This window comes from Ambystoma mexicanum, chromosome 9 (genome assembly GCF_040938575.1).
Source record: "Ambystoma mexicanum isolate Mex_15411 chromosome 9, UKY_AmexF1_1, whole genome shotgun sequence".
Classification (NCBI taxonomy): domain Eukaryota; kingdom Metazoa; phylum Chordata; class Amphibia; order Caudata; family Ambystomatidae; genus Ambystoma; species Ambystoma mexicanum.
The window spans coordinates 800,071,079-800,084,451 of NC_090931.1; the positions used below are offsets into that span (position 1 = coordinate 800,071,079).

At 46.7% G+C, this 13,373-nt stretch overlaps 1 protein-coding gene across 1 annotated transcript in view; it reads left to right on the forward strand.

Annotated features, from left to right (window-relative positions):
• DNAJB11 (DnaJ heat shock protein family (Hsp40) member B11) overlaps positions 1-13,373 on the forward strand; it is a 196,327-nt gene that overhangs the window by 80,439 nt on the left and 102,515 nt on the right. The window lies entirely within an intron of this gene.

A 13,373-nucleotide genomic window follows, 5' to 3' on the forward strand; every position in this document is an offset into this window, starting at 1 on the left:
CTTGGGTATTCTGTCTCTCTCCTTGGCACCCTCTGCTGTGTCACTTCATGTTTGGCTTCTCTGCCTGGGGAGTCTTCGGCTTGTCCGGTCTGGACGTCTCGTCCTCGTGGCCTGGACTAGCTTGCATGGCTTTCAAGGCCTTTCTGGAACAAAGAAGAGGACCCAAGATTGAAGTCTTTTTCCCATTTGAAGCAGTTTGGGCACCGTTATGCTTAAGCCTCCTCTACTCGTGGGAAGCTGTATCGCCTTCTCTGCTTCGCTTGTTCTGCTGGCAGTGCTACTTTGAACTTCCCGGGCTTCTCTTGGGTGTAAGCCTCCTCTGCTCGTACGAGGCAATGTTTCCTTCTCAGCTTTACTGATTCTGCACCATTGAACTTCCCAGGATTTTCTCTCTTGGTTTGTCCACTCGGGATGTCTCTTCCTCGCTGCCTGGACTCAGCTGCTTGGCTTCCCAGGACCTTGCTCCGGTTTGGTACAGCTCGGGCACCGTTGGGCTTAAGCTTTCCTTGCTCATAGGAAGCCATGTCACCTTCTCTGCTTCACTCAATCTTCTGCCCCTGCAGCCTTTAACTTCCTGGGCTTCTCTCTCTCCAGAGTCTCTGCCTTTAATGCTTATGACGTTGCAGTGGGGCTTATCCTGCGTAATGTTACAGTCCTTCTTTTGTGTTGTACTTGTGCGCCAAAGGAATAATTAAGTTTTCTTTGTCACAGTACCAGACAAGTACTTTTCCTCATGTGGCACATCACAGTAACAGATGCATAGGGATTCTTCCTACCTTCTCCCAGCAGGATTTATCAAGTTGGGTTGAGTAAATTGGGCAGGGAGTTCCTCATTGGAACGGTAGTCCTTGTCCCCATGGCGAAGGGGGCAGAGTCTCTCCCGGTGAGATTCCGCTTGCCTTTACTCGTAGGGAGGGTTATCGTATAGCAGGCTTGTTTCCCTAGCCTCACAAGGGAAGGCTCCCACATGGGGAGAAGTGATGAAATCCTGTGATTTTTGACACTGTCTAAAGGTGCTTGTCAGTTATTAGGCAGTCCAAAGTAAAAATGTCCTCCATCCAAACTAACTCTACCTGACCCCACCACTATATATAACTAAATTAAATGGGCCAAGAGAATGTCTTTCTTCCCCTGGCCTTTTCTTCTGATAGTCTCTTTATATGTTTCTCCTTGGTACAGATATTTCTTAACGTAATATTCTTGGATAGTCTCTCTGATCAGCTCTGGTATCTCTTCCAAAATTAGATTTTGTGCGATTTGTATTATACTAAGAATCGCTTTCCTTCAAATATGTTCACACTCTTGCCTAAAATGCAAACTCTTCCCAGTCTTTTTATTCAGGCTTTCCTAATTTGGGCTTGTCTTGATCTCTTTTTAGGCCTTCCTTGTCATGAATTCTTGGTCGTTTCCTCTTTTATCTTGTTCACTTGACAACCTTGTTTCCTGTCTTCTATGACTCTATTTTGGTCTTTCTCCAGTCTTCAACTCTGAAGCCCTAGGGTATCTTCCCTTCTTCTCAGTGGATTGTTTCTAGTCTGTCTGTTCCCCAGCCGGGATCATTAGACCCCTTTTTTTAAAGGTTTTTCACGTCTCTTGTTAACTGATCTTTCTAGTGACAACTCGTCCTCGGGACTGGGACGAGTTTCTCTCTTAATATATCGGTCTTCCTCAACCGGGTTATTCGTTACTTGCTTGATCAGGTTTTCACCATTCCAATTCTACACTCTTCGGTTTAATGTCTCGTTCTTGACTGGGATGAGTTTCTTCATACATATAAGCCCCACGGCAGCCTACCGCATCTCCAGGTACCTCTCTGTGCGCAGGGGAAGGTTGCAGGGTTCGGCTCTCCTTCGGGCAACACTGTTCGGCATCTGGCTTCACTCTCCTCACTCTTGCCGGCGTCCGGTTCTCTGCGTCTTGTTGGGTTACTGGCGTTCATGGGTGCAGGTGATAGGAAGCTGTTCATGCTGCAGATGTGGGCACGCCACCACCGGGTACGTGGTTCCTCTCTTCTTCACAATGATTTCTTTGTTGTTGAATACGCTGGATCTCCAGTGAAAGTCACGGGCTCTGCGACCTTTCTCTGCTCCCCTTCCGCAGGCGTGATGATGATATCGGGGACTTCTCCTGCTTGCAATACTCTCCTCCGTTCCTTCTCCTTTTTCATATTGGTTTCTTGTAGCATTGCCTTCAGCCAAATGTAATGATGCCACATTGTTCCTTATAGCAGACCGTCTCTCCCAGTGAGTTCCCACTTGCCTCGACCCCAAGGGAGGGTCTTGCAAAGTGGGCTCACCTCCCTACTCTCAGTGGAGGATCCTCCCCCTTTGGGAGAAGGGACGAATACCTGCGGTTCGTCACAGACCCTTCCCCTTATGGTGGTGGCTTCCCCATCCCTCTATTGAAGGTATGGTGCCTTTTCGGTTGGGTTGAGCTGGGTTGAGTGGTTTTCTTTCCAATGTCTAGAGATATCAGTTTTTCTTTTCCCTTTCTCCAGTCCCAGATGGGATTAAAATCTTTCTCCAGTTCCAGATGGGATTATCTGATAGATCAACCCGATGTTTCCCAGGATAGTAGAGGGGAATCATTTCAGATAGTTTTCTGGAGTAAAGGAAGATTTAAATGTTCTGAAAAGGTCGGGAAGTCCATACCAATGATAACTTCTTCCGGAAGACTGTGTAAAATGTCAGTTTCTAAAGTCGTGGGTTTATTTTTAACTCTTAGTAGCAGAGGGACCTTGGGAGAGGTTTCCACATCACTGTGTACACATGTAATTCGTGGGCTTGCTTGCCCTGGAGATCATGTGTACATGAGGTCCACTCTCACAGCAATTTGTTTACTGCTTTAGCCCAAGCCCAAACCCTTTAGTACAATAACATACACCCGCCTGAGCGGGATCATAATCGTCGTCGTAGTCGTCGTCTACCCAGCCTATTTCCATAGGGTCTTCCAGATTATTTTTGGGACAGAACTTGGCGATATGTCCTCTCTACAAAAGAAACAAAGGGGGATTTAGCTCTCCCTGTTTCTTCCCTAGTGGCTTGTCATATTTTAGTCGGGGGTGGGGGGTGGCATGGAAGTTGTACTTCTCCAATCCATGTTCTCTCGACCCTGTGTATTCTTTCATAGGACAAGATTCTGGGGGAGGTTTTCACATCCTTTTTCTGATCTGCCCTTTTCCCCATATGTCTGAAATACTTGCCTGCCTCTGAATGGGCTTGAGCAACCTTTATAGCACTCTCTGAGGGCTGAGGCTATTGTAATATACCTCCTTTTTGGGAGGAGGGTAGAGTGCCTATAAACTGTTTAAATGCCAGGGCTTCTAAAACGTCTGCGCTGTCACGATCTAGTACGAAAAAGTTGACACCCGATTCAAAAGAATCAATAATTCTCCGCTCTAACATGGCCGCCACATTTCTCGTAACAAAGCATGAGCCTGGACTACTGATTGCTTTCTTCTAATGTTGACGGATGTGACAGTGTTTGTCGGCAGTGGGCGGGGACTTGTGGCTTGGAACCACAGTGTCAGAACATTTTGTACTCGGCTTGCCAATTCTAGCGGACTTCCGTTTGGTAACATTTGAATGTCAAGAAATGTGTGCTAATAAAAAGCTTCAGCCGACTGTTGCCGCTGTCCAGCATTGCCTTCAGCCAATTCTTGGTGAAGCCTGCTTCTCTGTCCTTATCTCACAAAGGCCCTCATAGATGATTTGACCACTGGACTGGTGGGAACAACCAGTTTCGACCACTGCTCTAGGGTCTGTGCTTGCTGAGCCTTCTGAAGACTCCCTGGACCACCCGTGGACTGACCAGCTCCCTCCTTGGCTACCTCGTTTCAGCTGTAACTGTGCTTAGTGCATCCTTGGAACTTGGAGGATCTTCGACTTGTGCTACAAGTTGCCTGCTCCTGTAGTTTCAGCCTTCTAGTCTAGTAAAAGCTGTGCAGGGCCCAGACCTTAGTTCGCAAAACAATAATTACCTGTTGCCACCTAATGTGGCTGAATCTTGTCTTTTTTGTTCTCTGGAGGTCTTCAGAAGTCTTCTTCCTTTGGTGCCAAGAGAGCCCAGTTGGCCAGTATCTAGAACCGTAGTACAGGTACCATGATCGACCAAAACGGAATCCTGCATCTGAAAATGACCTCTGCACCTGTGACCCCTGCACTTCCCTAAACCGAACCAGGTCTAGAAGTGAGTGAGCCCGGCGTATTCCGGAAACTCTGAAGTGGTCTCTGGGAAAATTGGAATAAGGGAGGTAAATCGACATACTTGTCCCTGCCACACCACCCTCCATAGGGTTGTATGGGTTTAAAGTCCTGGCCCTCCCTCCCTCTCTCTCTCTCCCTTGCTTGACTTATATCCATGGTGGTTGGTCAAGGATCCCCCCTTTGGCCTTACCTAGTATGATGGGACTGGGAGAGACACTTATCTGAACTTTTCCTGATTTCAACACTTAATCGCAACCACTGATATTGCACAATTCAATAGTAAACCGACCTGAACAGCATAACCTTTGAAAGTGGTGACTTGAGAGCTCTAGTGTTGGGTAAGAATGTGTGCAGTCACACTGTGTGAGACTACACAACTCTTATCTGCTTGGTATTAGGTAACCCACCTTTTGGTATAGGTCTGTAGGACACAAGCTGGTAGTGCTCTGAGCAGCCAGGCCTATCTCAAGAGGGGTAAATGTGAGCTGTAGAGCTATACAAATAAAATCTGTAAATACAAGTAACACTTAAACTCAAGGTTTCAGTTATAAATAGTTATTTATTGAATGAACATCCATTTTTAAATATGCATTCTTTAAAAAGGCAATTCATGTAACAATGTAAATATACTTTAAAATTACTTTTCAGAATCACAACAAGTTGGTGGATAATCTTTGGATATGCTTCATACACAATTCCTACACCTTGGGGTGACTTCAATTATAAGTAATGGCATTTATATATCACACTAGTTATACTTTGTAGATTCTGAGATTGCAGAAAGGAAAGTTTAGGCAAGGAAAAAGGTTAGCCAGTTTCTCAGTATATGTGAGGACAATTAAATCTAAATAAGACTTTCCCAGCAGTATAAGTTTACAACAAGCTACCACGTATGAGGGGCAAACAATATCAAAGTCAATGGACTAGAAGAGTCTTCAAGGAGCCAGGACAGACTGTCAATTGGGACACAGTCTATGGATCGGAGGCACTTCTTAAATCAAAGTCTTGCACAAAGTTGGAGAGCTTGTACAAAAATCACTCGTAGGGTCACAAGCTGTAAGCCTGTGAGAAGAGAGTTGAGATCAACTCTTAAAAGTAAGCCAATGAAATTCCCAACTGAGAAAATCCTGGCTAAAAGGCAGAAAGGTAGGTACCCCAAGCCTAAAAAGTAATTCTGTTTTGAAGAAGAGTGGTCCAGCTGGATTCTGTCTTGCTACAGCGTTGCAGACCCTTTTTCCTGAGCCTCAGTCATTTAAAGTAATGATTCCTCCACAACCCTGGCCTGGAACCTTCCTCGTGTAGCCAAGGAAAGGCAGACGCTTCCTGGTCCCAACCCAGGGGGTGGTATTCTGTGGGAGGATCACATGGGGGTGGAAATGGGTCAGGAGGAAGGGGAGACTCCCTGTTTAACTTCCCCCGAGACCGTAGCTACCCGATGACGTATTGCAAAGTAGAAAAAGTTAAGAAAACAACCTTTATCATTAGGGACTTCAAGTCCCAGAATTCCCTCAGTACTGGGAGGAAGAGGGATGCAGAAGAGCAAAGGTGTCAGCCAATTAGTAAAAAATGACCTGACCGTTGAGTCGTTACAGGGTCTATGCCTCTACAATCCCCAACTACAGGGGTAGTGTGGTGAAGAAATGCTTATCCAGGAAGATTCCATTGTGCAGCAGGAAGCAGATGGTGGCCTAAGCAGTCATATAGGTCTCAGGTGTCAGGATTGCACCAAAGAGACTCGGGAGTCAGTGCGACTCCAAACTAGTGTGGTGGAAGCAGCACGACCACAGAGATGGTATGCCTGGTCAGGAGAAGCCACGGATCCAGCAGCCCTGCGAACATAAAGAACAGCACCTGGAAGAAACTTACCCAGTGAGTCTATGACAAGCGGGTGACTCTAGGGCGCTCGGTGCAGGCTGCGTGTTCAGTGCAGGTGCGATCACTCGCTAGTGAGTGAACAGCAGACTAATAAGCATTACGAGTACCAAACTGTTGCTAACTTACAGAAACAAATTAATCAGCATTGTGACTACCAAACTATTAACAGCTTGCACAAGTGGCAGATGGTAAATCAAACTAAGCCTAGAACAGAGAATATACGTTTAGGCAAACACCAACAATCCGGTGGGGAGGCTTCATTAGAATTCCAGGCATACCACCAATCCCAAAGCCAAGAGAACGTAAAGAACAGGCACTATCATTCTAACAAAGGTTGCCAAACACAACAGGGGAATATTGAAAAGTCCTATGGTTGTCTAGGTTGCAACTCGGGTTCTGGGACATCTATCATTGTGGTTGATGTAAACGCAAAGTGTTACAGCCAACGCAGAAGCAGGAAAAAACTTTATCCTGACCACTGTTGTGGTGTTGATGCAGAAGGTAAAGAAAGGTGGAAACAGGCTGCCCTTCTGGGAAAAGTTATACAGAGGGAGATGAGCATCATCATTTGTAGACAAGTCCTAATATGGATCAATGTGAAGGTTCTATTCCCTGAAAGCTGCTGCTAACATTTTGATGCTAAAGAAGACGATTGAAGTTGTTGTTATTCTACTGTGAAAGTTACCATTGAAGCACTTATTCGGTTTGGTGTTGAAGAAGTAGACTGGCAGGCGAGTATATCTGTAGGGCAAGAGGTGATTGCCCAGAAGAAAACTGGTGAAAGGATGCGCCAAGTAGTAGAAACCAAGTGCTGAAGAGTGGTACTAATAGGAAACAACATTTTGAGTTGTGACATTTGAGGAAGAATTGTGAAAGCTGGTTGAAGAAAAGGTAACATTCTTTCTGCAGTTAATATTGAAGCAGACCATTCTGATCAAACTATTTGTTGTTGCCAAAGATACTTTGAAAGAGTTCTTATTCCAGGAAGAGTGAGAGCTTATGACTTTTCCAAGATACTTCATTGAAGAAACAGAACTTTGTGTTACATTGGATGTCTTTATTTTTCCTTTGAACTGTGGAGAAAACCCTTGTTTGGATCTTGGGAAGGAAAGTTCACCCAGACCACGACAAAAGACATTGATCATACTGTGAACCTGGTCAAATGTTGCATATGTGCGTTGAATTGAGCTGCCATATAATACTGTTTTGATTTGATTGTTGTATAAGTGTAAGGGTTAGATATAGCTTGGTTAGAGTGTTCCCTTTAGTTTATTCTAGGCAGGAAAAGCCTTGTCAGGGTAGGGGTAGTGAGGCGTTTATTCAACCGGTTTCATTTAATAAAATGGCAAATGTTGAAAACTCTTTACAAAGTTGTCACATTTCTGACCACTCACACCTGAGACATTCAGATGTGGGTGCACATCATAGGCCTCCCACTAGCACACGCCCTTGTTTGAAACCATCAAGTGCCCCCCCGCAAATTAGTTCACTGCATTTTTTGATTCCCTTTTCGTGTGTGATACTAATAACGGCACAAGACCGATTTATTTGATCACAGTTAAAGAGAGAACGTCTAATGGAGGAAATGCGGAGCCTATTTGTCATTGTCCATAGAAGGAGTGAAACTCACTGGCTCTTTACCGACTCAACTCAATTAATTAAGCCATTGGGCCACCTGCAGGCTCAAACACAGACTCCCAAATGGTGTCACAAAATGTTTGTTTTGATTGACGATGCTAAGTCTCTCATTGATCTGGATCATGAAATGGACTGTAGAAACAAAGAACAGGGATAAACACCTGTCGGACCTTATGGAAAATGAGGAATAGCACATCGGGGAGCGGCGCATAAGAAAGCAGTGACATAACTCCTGAAAAAGGGTACATTAAAAATCGCGCTAATCAATGACCCTTTATAAGAGGACACAACCCAATCCATCCTGGAGAGAGGAGAAGAGAAAGCGAGCCATGGATAGAGCCAGTGCCTGGGTAACCTCTGAAGGTGTAAATTGAGAAGTAAAGCTATTCACCCTTACCACATTGGTGAAACCCAGATTCAAGAGGAAAGACTACCCAGGGCCTGCTGAAGGTTATAGCCCACACACTAGCAGGGACCTAAAGTAGAAATTGTGCGGATGCTTGGAAACTGCTGAGGGCTAAATCTCAGATATGTGAGAAACCTGAAGGTGTCTCCATGACTAGTTCCTGGGGATCTGTCATTCAGGTGGCCAGGACACAACCATCGCTATTGGATCCAGTTCCAGGGGGTGGACCAGTGAGGGATAATCACCTGTATGGTGGGTCCTTGGGGAGTGGAAGCGGGACACAGACTGGCGACACGTGGTATCCCCCTTCTTATAACACCTTTTCCCATCCTACCATGTAGGATACTCAAACACTCTACCCCGGCCCCCTTTTCCGACACCAACAATTTTACATACCAGAAAGACGACTGGGTAACACACAAGCCATATCCCTGACCTGTCCCAACACAAGGGTCAGGCAAAAACAACAAATGACCAGAATCGCACACACCTGACGGCCCTGTCCTTTGCCCACAGGGATAAAAGGTGGAGCACGAGAGCACAATACAAGCAAGGCAGACCGCGCGATGAGACAGCTATCCCGACATTGCAGTTCAAGAGGAGGAGAAAGGCGGCGAGAACCAAAAGGGTGATGATGAGAGAAGCGACCCTGCCCTTTCCGGCCCAGACCCGCGAAGCCTCTGTTGAAGGAATCGTAAGATTGCGAACAATAGCCAGAGTGTGTTGCAGCAGTTGTCAACGGTACACAGAGCCTGACTACGCTGATAAGCGGGACAGAGAAAGACGCCTGCTACCGTGGTACCAGCCTTGACTCCAGATATGAGGAAAGCCAAGCAGTTCATCACAGCCAGTGAGACGAGGGGAGAACTGATAAGAAACCAAACTGCGCTGAATGAAAGTCGCAAATTGGCACATTGAGGAAAGTTCAAAGAACTGTAAACTGTTGAGGGAAAACCAGCTGCAGAGGGGTCCGGCACCATGTGGGTGCTCCCTCAGGAGAGACTGGTTGATCCTGCATTAAATGAAACTACTAATACCAGAAGGCCTTAGGAAAGCAGCAAGGAAAAGGTCAAAGTGGTCATACGGGGGTCTAGCAAAATCCCAGTACAGTCGAAAGTCTTTGACAAAAAAATTGAGAACACAAGGGAAGTGAATCCTGCTTGATAAGGAAGTAGAAGGAAATGTAAAGTTGGCAAGATTAAACCCGACGGAGGGATGCCAATGGAAAGGGGCGAAGCCAAGTCCCAATGAACAGTGTGTTGACAAAGGTGAACCCCAATAGAGGGTTGTCAACAGTGAACTGTTCAAAAAAACATTAAGATTTGTGAATGCCACAAGTAGAATTGATTTGAAAGCTGTAGTGAACCCGACGGAGGGAGGCAAACATTCAAGAAGGGTCTGAGCCCGGAAGAGGGGGGATCCAGGGGTGAAAAGCCATCACCCAATGACACGTGAATGTAACCGATAAAAGTGTTGGAATGCAAGCAATAGTGAACCCGACGGAGGGATGCTGATATTCGAGAGGGGTCTGAGCCCGGAAGAGGTGGGACCAGGGGTGAAGAATTGTCACCCCAAGTGCAATCTGAAAGGAACTTTTGTTTATTTTGAACCTATCAGGCCTTCGGAAGCAAGAGATCTAACCAACGAAGGTCCTGATATCGCTAAGAACTGTTTGTGGATCTGAGCCCGGAAGAGGGGGATCCAGGGGTGAAAAGTCATCACCCAACATGCATATGGAAAGGAACTTTTATTCATTATTTTGAACACATCAGATCCTCGGAGGCAAGAAACTTTTTGCAGAAAAGAGACTTACTCACCGAAGGTTCTGATACCGGAGAACGGAACTGCAGTCTCATGCTGGGAAAGCTCGAGTGTGTGCTCTGCTCAGGAGTCCGCCTTGTTCCGTGCATAAAACGTGGGGAAGGGAGACCTCTGTCTAACACATACTGACTTATCATTTATGAACACTTCTTTCTTTCTTGTGAATCTCATCCCTCACCCTTTTGTATTAGTTTTAAGGATTGCCAATAGGTTTTTCTTAGTATATGCCTTTTAATTTGACAAGACGCCACTAGGACTGCCTTTATTATTATTTGATGGTCATAGCTTGCTCCCATCTTAGATTTAGGTTTAGATTAGGTGTTTTTCCAACCCACATATACAGTTTAATAAACACCCTTGAACTGTGATCACTTGTCTGTCTTTACTGTTGCCAGCGTGAGTTCCTTACAGATACCAGACCCAGAGACTGGGACACAGAGTCCACTGAGGACTATATCTTGGATACTGGAAGAGACATAATCGAGAGGGCGAAGATGCCAAGAACCTGTTCAGGGCTATTCGTCAGACTATCAAAGGCCAGATTCAGAACTGGGGAATTGGGTAGCAGCTGAGAGATTTCTCAGACATTTGCAGTTACCGGAGACTGAAAAGGGAAGGAGAAAATTGACAGAAACCAGGTGCTGAAAGAGAACAGTGAAGGCAGATGCCCAGCAGGGAGATCTGGTGGACTACATAAACACAACCTTCTACAATCCCTAAACAAGGTGGATGAAGTTGCTGGAAGTGGTAAAAGGTAGCCTCATCAGCACAGGAGGGTGAGCCATGCTAATGTAACATCTGAGCCAGAACGTAACCTAAAACAGTGGGGGTGGTACACTGGTCAACATAACCCAGAGACTGTGGTTTGAGAGCCAAGAAGTGAGCTTGGCTATAAGCCTGCGACTGAGTGTAAAGAAAATAAGGGGCGGAGTGCTTTAGCACTGAGACTAAGAGTAAATTGTTCTATAACCCTGACAATGTGTTGTGCCCTAGAGATCCTGGGGGTGGCCAGTATCTCCCTGAAAGGAATATCCCTTCCACTATATTTTTTGACTCCTCCTGACACTGTTGAGAGAGGAGGGAATTCCATTTATGCTATAGACAAACCCTTAGGCCCTATAAAGGGCATCCAGAAAACCTCTGCCCAGTTATTTGTTGACTGGAGCCAAGGTTTGTGCACCGCAGGCCAGAGAGTGGCCTATTGAGCACCAGACGGAGTCTAATATTCCTATTAGATTGGGAGCCCCAACACTGTTTACTTCGATCATTCTCAGAGACCAATAACATGTTTTGTCATTTAGACCCTTCCTATCAAAGTGAACAAAGGTTTTGAAGCCTACTTTTTTGTTAAATATTTGTTGGTTCGGTCACTCGGTGCTTATATCTATAGTGCTGTAGGTCAGCAGCATTTTCATTGGATACCTCTTTCACGCTTTGCTACTCCCTGACAGATGATATGATATATGTCATTTATAACACACCTATACACAAGTGTTTCAAGGCGTGACGAGGCAAGGGAGGGGAAACAGAGGGAAGACAAAGATCTTACTAGACCAGGTGACATTGAGATCGTGCAGGGGAGGGGGGGGGGCGGGGCAGTGCAGTACATAGGATCAACAGTAAAATAAATGGAATAAATAAGAACAAAAGGTAAAAAGTGTGGCCAGTTTGTGGCAAGTGCAGGGGTAAGTGCAGACATCAAGTGGCAAGAGCTGGAAGGGGACTGTAGGGATACAGAAACAGACCCTAAGTGCATGTGTTGCCCGGGAGACAGTGCAGGTGTGCAACTGGAAGGGGGGTGGGGGGTCTTGGGCCCAAGATCAGGGGGTAGCCAGATGACCAGTGCAGCTTCAGTCAGGAGTTCAGCAGGTGAGAGGAGGAGAGAAAGCAGAAGCAAAGAGGAAGGTCTTGAGGTGCTTTTGGAACCAGAGAAGGTTCTCCTCAAGTTTCTGGGAGGCTGTTCCAGAGGGAGGCACCAGCCGAAGAAAGTGATCTACCACCAACTCGTTGCTTGGAGGAGTGACTGACCCTGAGGGAGTTGGAGGCGGATGAGCGAAGAGAAGGAAGATATTTAGGAAGAGAGAGTTGAAGGTAATGAGGCCACAGGCCCCAGAAGGCCTTGTGGACAATGCAGAGGGGTTTGAACTTCATCCTTGCAGCCACTGGGAGGCAGTGTAGAGATTCCAGTCCTGGAGAGATACGGTCCCTGGACTTGAGGCCAAGGACAAGTCTTGCAGTCCTGTTCTGGATGAGTTGCAGAGGGTGGAGAGTAGAAGCAGGCAGATTTAGAAAGATTCTGTTGCAGTAGTCCACCCCAGAGAGAACGAGAGCGCTGGAGACGGTGAGCTTCTGGGGGAAGGAGAGGACAGGAAGAATACCTCTGAGGAGGTGCAGCTGGTAGTGTGACTTCTTAGCGACGTCGGAGATGTGAGGAGAGAAGGAGAGTGTGGAGTTGAAGGTGATCCTGAGGTTTATAGCCTCACAGGTGGGAGCAGGAAGAGGGCCGAGAGAGGCTGTCCAGAGAGCGACAGGAAAGGAGGGAGCAGGTGTGCAGATGAAGAGAATCTCGGTCTTACTGGCATTAAGGCAGAGATCATTTGCAGCACACCACTCCTGGATAGCAGACATCAGAGATGAGAGAAGAAGAGGTGGCTGATGGGAGCCTGAAAATGAGCTGAGTGTCATCCGCATAGCACTGAAAGTTGGGGCAGAGATCGGCAGTGCGGTGGGCAAGAAGTGCCAGGTATTAGTTGTACAGCCAGGGAGAGAGAGGTTTGACCCCTGGGGAACACCACAGGTAGAGATAGAAATGGAGGAGAGGAAGGACCCAAGTTGGACCTGGTACGGTCGATTGGAGAGAGGTCAGGCAAGCCAGGACATGATCAGTGATACCCAGGTTATCACAGACGGTTGAGCAGGATGGAATGGTTGACCGTGTCAAAGGCAGAAGGGAGATCAAGTACGATGAGGACACGGGGGGGGTATTGGAATCAAGGTTGGAGAGCAGGTCTTCACGGATGGTCAAGAGAGCAGTTTCCGTGCTTCTGGCAGCTCTGAAGCCAGACTGATCGTCACGGAGACAACCAACTGATTCAGCGTGAAGATTAAGCTGGGAGATGGGCAGCGTTTCCAGGAGTGTGCCCAGGAAAGGAGTGATGGAGATTGGACGATAGTTAGCCGGGCAGGAGGGGTCGGCTGAGGGTTTCTTAAAGAGTGTGCACAAGGGAGTGCTTCAGGGGGCGAAGGGAAGACTCCAGTGGCTAAGGAATGGTTGCAGAAGTCGGCCAAAGGAGGAGCCAGGGTGTCAGTGTGGTCATTGATGGTTTTAGAGGAACAGGGGAGAACATGTTTTGACAAGACTTTCATAGATCATACTTGTCTAGAAACCTCATCTGGGGAGAAGAGGGGGAAGGCAGAGAAGGAGGGAG